Raw genomic sequence first — 12,845 nt, 5'->3', positions numbered from 1 at the left:
AGTTTGTGCCTTCCTCTTCAACTTCTTTCAATTCACTTCTGTGTATTTAAAAAAATGTTCTATTAATGGCCTTTTTTATTTTGGACGTCACTGCTGCTCAGTGTCCCTTACCCCCCCCCCCCCCCGACTCTTACCTCATCAAGAAAAAAATCCCTTATAACAAAATCAAGCTAAATAAATCCATACAGTGATCATGCCATAAAAAGTCTTTGTACTATGTATCACTTCTCTAGTGGGTGTATACATCCTCTGGAAACCATAAACATTCAGTCTTTCAAAATTGTTTTTTCTTTATACAATGTAGCTGTTTTTACATAAATTGTTTGATTGGTTCTACTCATTTCACCATGTATGAATTCATTACTGCCCAAAATTCTCTAAAATCATCTCTTTCAGGCACAATAATATTCTACTATATCAATTTATTATAGTTTGTTCAGCTATTCCCCAATAATTCAAAGGCAATGAGACACTCCCTCATATTCTAGTTCTCTGCAGAATCAAGAAATGTATTTTCTTTTTTGGAGGGGGTGGGGTAGGATAGTGGTATTGCTGCTGTTCTCTCCCTGGTATTATCCTCCCTGTTAACCACCTTCCCTTCCTTATTGCAACTGTTTTCCTTCTTGAATTGGATATATTTCTATACCAAACTGTGTGTGGTATTCAATCCTCTTTTGTCAGATAAGAGTAAGCTTTATCTAGTACTGACTCCTCCCATTTTTGTATACTTTTCTTTTCACTCACCTCAATTATAATAGAGAAAAATTCCAACATCTTCCTACTTTCCATACTAGTATACTTCTATTACCCTCCCTTCTCTTTTCCTTCTTTTAAATCCTCAGAAGAGAACTAATCCAACCTCAGGTTTTCTGTTTTTCCTATTTAACTCCCTTAGTACCTTTTTAAAGATATTATGGTCCTAAAGGGGCACTTATTTTTTTTCTCTCTATTAGAAAATAAGCACTGCATTATCATGTGGTTCCTTCCAACAGCTCAAATAAATTTACCTTTGCATATTCCTCTTGGGCTTTGTATTTGTATTTCAAAGTTCCTATTCTGGTCTGTTCTTTTCATCAGGAATACTCCAAAGTCCAGTTTTCCATAAAAGGTTCATTGTTTCCCCCGTAGGATTATACTCAGTGATGCAAGATAAACTATCCTCAGTTGTAATGCTATATTGTCTTTTGCCTGTATTCCAAGATCTTCTCTGTTAAAATAGAAGCTGCCAGGACTTATATGGTCTTGACCTGGTTCCTTGGTTCTTGAACTACTCCTTGGATTCTGATTATGACATTTCTGGAACTTTTTCTTCTGGGGTTTCTTTCAGTAAGTGAACAGTGGATTCTATCTTTTTCTACTTTCACTTTGCACTCCAGTTCTAATAGATGTGTATAGTTTCAGTGACTAGAAGTTGTTTTTTTTGTGTTGTTTTTTTTAAATACAACTTTCTGGGAGTGCAGTGGTTCTTAAATTATCTCACCTTGACCTGTTTTCTAGGTCAGTGAATTTTTATATCAGATGTCTTATACTTTCTTCTATTTTTTCAATCTCTGATTTTGTTCTAATACTTTTTTCTGTCTCATGGAGTCCCTGATTTACATTTGGTCTATTCTAGTTTTAAGATAGTCCATCATTTGGAGGAGGCTATCCTAAGTTATTAGTTTTCTTCTTCAATGATTTCTTTCCTTTAGGGACTTTATCTCATTGATATCTTTTGCTCAATCTCTTCTAGGTAATCCTTGTGGAAAGTTCATCTCTTTACTGTTGCGCAAAGTTGCTCTTCTTTTAGGGGCTTTAAATTTGCAACCAGTTTTATACTGGTCAGCGCTTCTTTTTTTAACAAATTTCCCTATTTCTGTCAAAGGCTTTGTGTGAGACTAGATTAATCATTATTCCTTACCTCACATACTTAATCAGTTGCCAAATCTTCCTGTACAAGGTAGTTTGGGAAGGAACACACTAGCATTCTACCTTTTACTCTTTCTCACATCTAACTCCTTTTCTCTCCACTCACACAGCTACCACCTTACTTCAGGTCCTTACCACTTTTCACTTAGATTACTACAACAGCTTCCTAACTGGTGTCTAACTCAGATCTCTTATTGTTTCATTTTAACAGGCACATTGCTTTACTTAAGTAGAGATTTGACTGTGTGACTCTTTCATTCAAAGAACTCCAAATGACTCTTTATTGTCTTTAAGATAAAGTATAAGCTCCTCTGTTTAGCTTTTAAAGCTCTTCACAACATGGCCCCACCCTATCTTTCCAGCCTCAGTGAACATTACTCCTCCTTCTATACTGTAATCCAGCCTAACTGACCTCCTCTCTGTGTCTCTCATTGCCTGTGCCTTTACACTGACTGTTCCCAAGCCTAAAATGCCCTGCCTCCTCACTTGCACTTTTAGTTTCTCTTTTCCTTTAAGATAACATCATTTTCTACATTAAGTCCTTCCTGATCCATCCAAATGCTAATGCCTTTCTTCCTAAACTACCTGGTATTTAATTACTTTGAATATACTTTTATTTATTAACTTTAATTATGCTGCATATATTTTTATATATACTTGCCCTCTCCCCCATCAAAAAGCAAGCCCATTGCAAGTAGCGATTGTTTCATTCTTTGTACATATAACCCTAGCTTTTAGCATAGTGACTAGAACATAATAGACATTTACTAATTATCTGTTGATTAACTGATATACATAAGACTTTTAAAAAAAATCACTGACCTAGTGATAAAATATATATGGGGATTTTCTTCTAAGTGACCTGTGACCTCCTTTGGGTTCATGCCTAGCAGTGGAATCTTTGGGTCAAACGTTACAGGTAGTTTAATCACTTTCTCATCATAATTCCAAAGTACTTTCCAGAATTCATAGTTCTACCAATAGCATACATATTATTAAGTGTTCCTGTCTTTCCACACCCTACCCAACCCCCCCAACCCCCGACATTGACTTCCCATCTGTTGTCATCTTTGCCAATTTTCTAGGAAATACCATCTTCTTAACCAGCTGTTCACTTCCCAAATCTGCCTCTTTTTTGTTAAGCCCTTGCCATCAATTGATAACACTGATAAAACCACCACCTGTGCCCTAAAGTCTTTGGTTTCCTGCCCAAAATTTTATAAGCTTTAGTAATGCTTTATGGGTTTCTTTACTTCCTTTACACTAAAGTATTTTTTTTTTTATCAAAGGAAGGCAACACTGTAGAATATTAGAGTGGGGAAGAGTCCTTAGAATTCAGCTATCTAATTAATCTTACTTTAAAACCAAAGAAAACAGGTCCATAGATGGGCAAAGACTTGTGCAAGCTCATAGTTAGTGGCAGAATTTAGTCTGCAAGTGAGGTCAAGGCCTTTGGTTTGTTCCTTTGTGCCCAAATGAATCACCATAGATGATCATTTGGGAAGTTTTTTGTCACATCCTAGATACCTACCCTAGGAAGACAGCAGACTTCTCGCTTTCTGTTACTAGACTGATAAGATACCTCATTGGGGAGTTTTCAACCACTACTTTCTACTTTCTCTTACCCTGACTGATGGTCTCTTCTGTGTCAGGATCTGTGGATCCATAACAGAATTTCTTAGAAGACAAGCAGCAAGAGCAGGTAGGGGGTTCAATGGATAGAGAAGCAAACCTGGAGTCAGGAAGACCTGAGTTCAAATTTGACCTCAAATAGTTAACTAGCTGTGTGACCCTGGACAAGTCACTTAAACCCTTTGAACTTCTTTCACAATTCCTTCTCCTCCACTTATGTATGACTAATACCTGACCAATGTTATTATACAAATCATCCACTGTGCAAGCCTTTGAAGATGGTGTTGGGTTAGGCACTGTAGTGGGGATTATACAGATATACACACAGACAAGCCTTACGACTTTAGGGAATTACTAAAGAGCAACACATGCTGACATTCAAATCATATAATAGCAAAAGACCAAGGACTCAACACTAATATCTACCAGATAGAAAATGAAATGGAGGTGATGTGTGAGGTGAGAAGGAATTATTTTGTTATACAGAATGGTGCTGGAGTGAAAGAAGTATAAGCAAAATTTAGATGGTCAAGTTACCCTTAATTAACTATTGGTTGCTTTAGCCAAAAGAGACCTAAATCTGAGGGTCCCCCCCCATTTGTAGCTCACCCCTTTGCTCAGACTTGAGAACTAAGATCCTTTTTAACCTTGCTTGTGAGTTCTGCCTACAACTTTTCCTTTTCTGAGACTGAGCAATATCCCTTCTCCAAATCCCCAATAAAGCCTTCCTTTTCTCCTTCTTAAAGAAGGATCTTGCTGCTAGAGTGTTGGGTGACCCTCAACAATGGATGATACTCTAATAAAAATAACTCTCATTGTTCAATGCCAACAAGGGGGAAGGAGCATTTGGATGGAGCTCAAAGTTGCTAAAAACACAAGCTCAGAGTTAGGGTGTTTGTAACTGCCCTATGTAAGTGTTGTTAAAATGGAAACATTAGCTTACCCAAGCTATTTCAGTTGTGAACTTGCCACTCCTATTTTAAAATGTGCACTAGTGTGCAAAACTGCTCAAAGGGACTTGGTACATTGAACTGTTGTAACAAAAAGATAAAACAAGCAAAGTGAGCACAGAGGAAATCTTCACTCTTGAAAGTAGAGCATTGAGGGTCCATTCCTGGATTCTTTCGAAGTCCTGTTTAAGTAGTCTTTCTGATTTTTGTTCTTGTTCAGTTGTGTCTGAATCTTCATGATCTCATCTGGAATTTTTTTTTTGACAAAGATATTGGAATGGTTTTGCCATTTCCTTCAACACAATTTACAGATGAGGAGACTGAGGAAAACATGGTTAAGTGACTTGCCCAGGGTCACACAGCTGAGGTTGGATATAAACTTAGGAAGCCAACTCTTCCTGACTTCAAGCTTGGCACTGTATTCACTGTGCCACCTAGTTGCTCTTAGTCTTTTCTAGGATCCCTAACTAAAAGGTAACTGTTTCCTTTTGAGATATGTCTCCAGGGAAAACAATGATGCTTCTTCTAGGGTGAGATAAAACTTGCATGACCAGGCTCTAAATTCTGGTCTTAGAAATATACACACAACCCTAAAGATCACAAATCCTAATCACTCTCTTTCATGATGATAATATCAATCGATAAGAATTTATTATGTACTTACTATGCACTAAGTACTGTACTACGCTGAGGATATGAAAAGACAAAAATAGTTTCTGTCCTCAAGAAGCTTACAGTCTAACAGGTTAGACAATTTATGTAGAAATTGGTCCATACAAGATTGATATGGAGTAGATTGAATGTAGCCTTAAATGGGAAGGCACTAGGCAACTTGGAGGCCTTGAAAGACTTTCTGAAGGACAGGAAGCTTGATTTGCAACACAGGGAAACAATGGTTTCCCCACAGTAGAAATACAACTCTCTCTGTGAAACAATGAAAAGGCGAATGTATAAATCAAACTTTTTTTCTCTCTCAAATCTCAAGTTCCTTCTAGGCTCATCTTAGGGAATAAGACTGTGATGTGCTCTTGGATATGGCCATAAACTAAGAAAAGCTTGGGCTTAAGGAACAAAATACTTCCATCCACAAAAACTCCAGAGAGGCAGGAAGAAAGGATGTACTATGAAGAGGGGAAAAGGTTTTTTTAATATACTTCAATTTCCTGAGTAATTGGGGTAAAACATGTACTTGAGAAATTCTTGTGCAAATCAAACAGAGGAGAGAAAAATTTGACTCATAATTGTTTCTTTCAGTGCGATGATGATAGCTCATGATTTTATAGCACTTTGAGGTGGTAGTTGAATGATTGTTATTCCCAGTTTATCAAAGAAGAAACAAGCTCAGAGAAAGTGTACCTTGTTCCACAGTCATAAAACCAGTAAATATTAGAGGCAGGATTTGAACCCAGATCTCTCCTAACTTCAAGGGGGAGGTTCTTTTATAATGGAATGAGCATTAGACTTGGAACAAATAAGGAAATCTGGGTTCTAATTTCAGTTTTGTGTCTCTGTTCCAGAATAGGAACTAGCTTTTGGTATGGTCTAGTAATTTTTCTTCAGGCCTCTTCAGGTTTTCTATCCATAAAATGGGGATCAGGAAGTAGGGAAAACTGGGGGCAAATGTTTCTTACTTGAAAGGGTAGCTAAAGAGAGTGTTTTATGCATGTTATGTAGAGGGAAGGAGTGGCTTTTAAAAATTATTTTAAATTTTATTTTAAAAATTTTTCCTTGGTTACATGATTCATGTCGTCTCTCCCCCTTCTTCCCTCCTCACTCCTGAAGTTGACAAGCAATTCCACTGTGTTATACACATATTATCACTCAAAACCTATTTTCATATTATTCATTTTTATAACATGGTAATCTTTTAAAACCAAAAACCCGAAATAATAAACCCATATAAACAAGTGATAAATCATATTTTCCATTCCCACAGTTCTTTCTCTGGATGTGGATACCGTTCTTTCTTATAAGTCCCTCAGAATTGTCCTGAATCATCACATTGCTATTCGTAGCAGAGTCAATTTACCTTTGATCATCCTACAACATTACAGTTTCTGTGTATGTTTTCCTGGTTCTGCTCATTTCACTCAGCATCTGTTCACGTAGGTCTTTCCAGTTCTTATAGAAATTTATCAATTCATCATTCCTAATAGCACAGTGGTATTTTCCATCACCATCATATACCACAATTTGTTCAGCCATTCCCTAATCAAGGGTAAATCTCAGAAGGAGTATTTTAAAGGATTAACAGTGTTCTCAATTCTTCATAGGAAGTCAAAGGATTATTAGTAAATTCAAAGACAACAGGAGACCCAGGTTCTCGTTCTTGCTATGCTAGTCTATGATCCTGGTTAAGTCATTTCATCTTCCTAGATCTTCCTTTAAGATGCTCATATGTAAAAGGACAGGGACTAGATGAAAGGCGTCAAATTCAAACAGCTCTACAGGTTGAGTACTGATAAAAGACCACAAATTCAAATTGTCTATGCTGTACTGCATTTTTGTTTATTTTCTTAGACATTTACTTTTGTTACAAGGTACTTTTGCTACCTATATCCAAGTTTTTCACAAGTAGGTGGGAATCTTTTAAATACCTTTTCCTATTCCCTGCACACATGCTCATCCCTCTGTCCCCCCACCTCTCTCTCTCCAGCCCATCTTGTGGCCCACTTCAAAGGGAAGCAACAGAGAGATTTGGCTCTGGCTAATAAACTGGTAGAGCCATCAGGCCAAGATATACAAAGTCAGACAAGTCATTAGGTCTCACAACTATAGTATAGTAGGGTATATTTTCTCAGTTTATTCAGAGAAACTGGAATGGGAAAGGAAAGGGCTGGAATCCATTAGATCATCTCTGACCAAAAAAATAATGAATTTTAAAAACTTAATGACTTCAAATACCAAGTACGCCTGGTCATTTATTCCCCAGTCATGTGGGAGCATTAAAGAGTCAGTTTTTAATGTGCTACTGTCCTCAGCTCAGTGAGGAATTTGTTTTGCACAGTTCCCTGGCTGCCTTACCCTTAGGCAGATTCACTAGGAGGAGGTGCCAGAATATGGTTTTCTCAGTAGATCATCTTGGGAAAAACCAAATACATATTTTATGGTGGGAATATAGGAGTTGTGAAACATAAGAATGGGTCATGAAGGGGGCTGGTGACTCTTCTTTCCTAAAGGGAGTGGGAAAAGAGCAGGAATGAAACAAGAGCAGGAGAGGTGGGGGCACAGGTTATCTAAAGTGGAAGGAAGAATTCATGGGAAAGCAAGAAGTTAGACCTATAAGGAAAATTCTCGGATCCCAAAGTGACAATATTAAAGATAAGGAATTTTTGGTTTTGTTATGTTTATTTTTTAAAACTAAAATAGGTCTTACTTTCAAAAAGCTAGTTTAGTACAGAAGCTAGTATATCTCAAACCTAACATCCCAAAAGTTAAAGCCTAAGATAACATGGTAACCTAATAATATAGGTGTAAATCCTATCTCTAATTACATGATTATAAACAAGTTCTACTGGTTTGCTATAATTTGGCATTTTTACATACATAGTATATCCCAAAAGTCTCAGTGTAGTCTTAAGCTTTAGTAGCTCATCATGTTTTAAGCTTTAGGTCAGTGATGGGCAAACTTTTTAAAGAGGGCGTCAAAGGAAAGGAAACGCTCATCTGTCAGTCTGTTTCTAAGGCAACTCTTTCGAAGTTTCATTGTATTGTATTCTACTCACTGTATTTGTCAGATTAGGAATAATGTCGGGTGGTGGGATAGAACATTTCAGGGGACCGCATCTGGCCTGTGGGCCATAGTTTGCCCATCACTGCTTTAGGAGCTTAAAATTGTACTAGACTTTTGGGATACCGTGTATTATGTCTATCAATCAAGGCCACAATCAACTCGTAATCATGACTTTATGAATCCCTAAAGCATCCCCATGATGGGAGCAAATATGGTCATACCTGCTTTATAAGCTAAGACTTAAGCATGAGCACAGTGACAGCTCACTTTTATCCAAATCACTGTTCAATTTCTAATTTGTTGTTCTAACCATTAGACTTTTCTTCCTTCCCAGACTCTAAGCTTCTCTTCAGCATACATGGAGAAAAGAAAAAGATAGACCACGTTCAGAACCCCAATGATATGTTACTACTACACAGCATGAAAGCCTGATCAAATGAAAATCAAACACATAAACCAAATAACTCACACATTGATGACTACTACCATGGGGAAGATGCAACAAACTTGTGCTAGCACATTAATGGATGCTTTCTTTAATTGTAATCCATTTCGTTTATCTGAAAAGAGGTCAAGTCCCAGAGCGGGCATAGCATGGATATTAAGAACCTGCTTATTAGTCTGAATCTGAACTGAGAACATCTCCTTCATTCCTCAAGATAGCAGGAATTCAACCCTAGGGAAAGTGAGGAAAGTTTCTAAGAATATTCTTATGTAAAAGAGAAATCATTTTGCATCTACTTCCTAACAAATTTGTTTCTGCTGAATCTCTAATATCCCAGCCTGCAGACACTGAACACTAAACATGAAACCTTCTCTGGTTCCTTGGGCATACATGTTTTGGGCTGAAAGAAGTCAGGTCACCTTAGGCAAGCACTTCTGACCTACTCTGTATTATTCACCTTCTCTTCTATAAATTCTTTTTGCTGCCAAGAGTCCCTCTGCAACAAGCCTGTAAGCTGAGAACCATAATTACTCAGCTGAACCTTAGATTCAGGGTGCAAACACCAGATGTATAAATCCTAAAAGCTTTCTAACCCTGAAAAGTAGCAATTGAGTATAGCATATATCCAGGTCTGATCTGGGGAACGGTATCTCTCAAATATTCCCATTAAAATACTTTACAGCTATAATTGGGCAAGATATCACACAAGAGGATATGCACATGCAGATAGTGTGTGGAATTGACTACATATTAGATGAGGAGTCAAGAGACCTGAGTTCTATTTCTGGCTATGCTATTAACAAACTATGTGATTCAGGAGAGGCAAATCAATTGACCATTCAGCCACTGTTTTCTCATCTGTAAAATGAGGGGGCAAACAATTCCTAAGGTACCTTACAGCTCTAAAATGCTATTCCATTCCATTCTTTAGTCTTCACAATCAGAGGCTCAAGTAATTTCCGGAGAAGGAAGGGAAAACTCTGGGCTGGTACATTCTAGTTAAATCTGAACTGCCATAAACTTCAACTTGGTCAGCAATTATTTCCTTTTTAAAAAAAAACCCAGTTATTTTTTTTTATTTCATTAAACATTTCCTAATTAAAGTTTTAAAAATTGAGTTCCAAATTCTCTCCCTCTTGCCCTACCTCCACCCATTAAGAAGGCAAGTAATATATCAATTATACATGTGAAGTCAATCAAAACATAAATTATTTGCATACCCTTTATCCAATAACACTACTAAGTCTATATCCCAAAGAGATAAAAAAAAAAAGAACCTATTTGTACAAAAATATTTATAGCTGCTCTTTTTGTGATAGCTAAAGGGATGTCCCTCAATTGGGGAATGGCTGAACAAATTGTGGTATATGATGGTTATGGAATATTACTATACTATAAGGAATGATGAACAGGATACAGGATGATTTCAGAAAGAGCTGGAAACACCTACATGAATTGATACACAGTGAATTATTAAGAAGAACCAGGAGAACATTGTACACAGTAGCAGCAATATTGTACAATGATCAGCTATGAAAGACTTAGCTACTCTCAGCAATATGATGATCTGGGACAATTTTGAGGGAGTTATGAGAAAGAATGTTATCCACCTCCAAAGAAAGAACTGTTGGAGTAGGAATGTAGATAAAAGCATACAATTTTTCAATTGTTTATTTGGGTTTATGTTTTGGGATTTTGGTTTTATAAGATTATTCACTTACAAAAATGAACAACATAGAAATATGTTTTGCATGATAATACATGTACAACCCAGATAGAATTGCTTACCAGCTCTGGGAGTGGGGAGGGAAGAAGGGAGACAATTTGGATCATACAACTTTGGAAAATTTATGTGGAAATTTGTTATCACATGTAATTGGAAAAGAAAAGAAAAACATATTTATTACTCTATAAGAACCAAAAAATAATGCTATTTAGCTGATCTTGAAAAAAACCAAAACCCTTACTTTCCATCTTAGAATCAATATGTATTGTGTATTGGTTCCAAGTCAGAAGAATGGTAAGGACTAGACAGTGGGGGTTAAGTGACTTGCCCAGGGTCACACAACTAGGGCCAGATTTGAACCAAGGACCTCATGTCTCTGGGCTTGGCTCTCAATCCACTGAGCCATCTAGTTACCCCTCCCCCCCCCCCCCCTTAGCTTTCTAAAGCACCTTTATATTAGAGAATTTCACCATGAATTTAGAGGGCATTAGAAGGATGAAAGTATCTGAGAGACTGTGTAATGGACCACTTGAATGCTTCTACTTAAGCTAGGATCAGACTCACAATACACTGGTCCAGTCACTACCAGGAAGCCAAGAGGGTCCAGCAATCTTGAGGTTAAAGGCCATCTTTAGGAAACATTGTAGGATTAGGCAATCTTTGCACATTCTTGGAACTGGCCTATTTACATTTAGTTGTTCTCTCATGTATATTTGTTCTATCTCCTCAACTAAATGAACTCTCTGATGGCAAAAAAAAAAAAAATTATTTCTATATTTCTCAGCTTCTCAAAAGGACCTAGCTCAAGGCTGGCACATAGCAAATATTCAATAAAAAACTTCTTAGAAAAGCAACTACTATAATAGAGCTGTGAATGAACTATTCTGGAAAGCAATTTAGAATTATAACCAAAAAACTATTAAACTGTATATTCTCTTTGACTTAGCAATACCACTACTAGGTATATATCTCAAAGAAATCAAAAAATGAAGAACAGGACCCATACATATGTACAAACATTTTTAGAGCAGCTCTTTTAGTAGCGGAGCAAAGAATTAGAAACTGAAGGGATGCCTATCTTTTGGGGAATGGTGGAATAATAAGAATGCAACGGAATACTACTCTGCCATCAGAAATGATGAAGGGAATGGTTTCAGAAAAACTTACCAAGATTTGTATAAACTAATATAAAAGGAAAGTAAGTAGAACTAGGACAATTTATGCAATAAGAGCAATCCTGAAAAGATAATCAACAAAAAGACTTTGCAATAATTCTAACAACATAATAACCTATTACACTTCCAAAGGACTCACTGAGGCACTTTCTTTTCTTTTCTTTTTTTTTTTGTCTATTTTTTTTTCTGGAACATGGTTAATCCAGATTTTTGTTTTGCATGACTATACATATATTTAACAATAGATTGTATTTTTCTTGCTTTCTCAAAAATGGGAGAGGAGGAGAGAAGAATTTGGAATTGAAAATAAAATTGAATTAAAAAAAGAAAACAACTAACAATCAGTCTGGAATCCTAACCAAGTCTATAATACTGGGTCTTTATATAAGATATTTTTTTTAAAACACCATTTCCTTTCAAATACATGACCTGAGATTTTCTGCTAGACTTTCTAACACTGAAGTTCATTTTCTAGCAACATATTTTCCCCTAGATGGATGAATTAATCTCTTATTGGGCTCAGGCCCTAGTATTTCCACCCTGGAATGAGATCTCTTTTCTGCTATACAAACACCTAAGGCAGAGCCTGCCTCTCTAGCTGTTGCGGTTGGCATCATTAAGACTAGAAGGTAGGGAGTATGTACCCTCTGACCACTACATTGTGTCTTGAGAGAACTTACTGAATCAAAGGGGAATGTACAGTGCATTCACCTGGATCCAAGAGAGAAATACAAGAATTAATCCTGATCTCTGGGATGATCCTGGAGTGGAATCTTTCCTTGAAGAATCACAAGGGGTACAAATTTCACCCAGGAAGTGACAGCCTACATAAAAGTCAAGGGAGATCTGCCAAGAGTTTTCCCTCCCAGCTGCAGCAGGAAAATAGGATTCAGTTTCCAGAAGGACCTTCTATTGGGTGGCTAGGCAGGAGGCTTATGGAGCTACAGATATGAGCTGAAGACCAAGCATCAGGAAGGAAGGGCAACTAAAGCAGTAACTAAGATAAGGAAAGGAGCAATGCTCATTACAATGGCCCTATTCAAGGTTGGAAGGTCCCAAATCTGATTTTCATCCCAACCCTGCCTCACACAGAGCCCATGTAAATATTTACAGATGTTTATATTCACACCCTACAATGACTCTTTAAAGACTCTTACAACTTGCCAACTTGCAAGTCTGCCCCCTACCCACTACCCTCTTACTTACTCTTTTCATGAAGTTGCAAAAAATCTTTGGTTTCTCTAAGCCCAGGTTTTGTTCTTTTTCACAGAGATCC

At 37.1% G+C, this 12,845-nt stretch overlaps 1 protein-coding gene across 1 annotated transcript in view; it reads right to left on the bottom strand.

Annotated features, from left to right (window-relative positions):
- Nucleotides 1-12,845, bottom strand: part of SUFU (SUFU negative regulator of hedgehog signaling) — a 137,243-nt gene that overhangs the window by 24,552 nt on the left and 99,846 nt on the right. The gene's annotated exons all lie outside the window — the stretch shown is intronic.

This window comes from Gracilinanus agilis, chromosome 2 (assembly GCF_016433145.1).
Source record: "Gracilinanus agilis isolate LMUSP501 chromosome 2, AgileGrace, whole genome shotgun sequence".
NCBI lineage: Eukaryota > Metazoa > Chordata > Mammalia > Didelphimorphia > Didelphidae > Gracilinanus > Gracilinanus agilis.
This window is presented reverse-complemented; position numbering and strand designations above follow the sequence as displayed.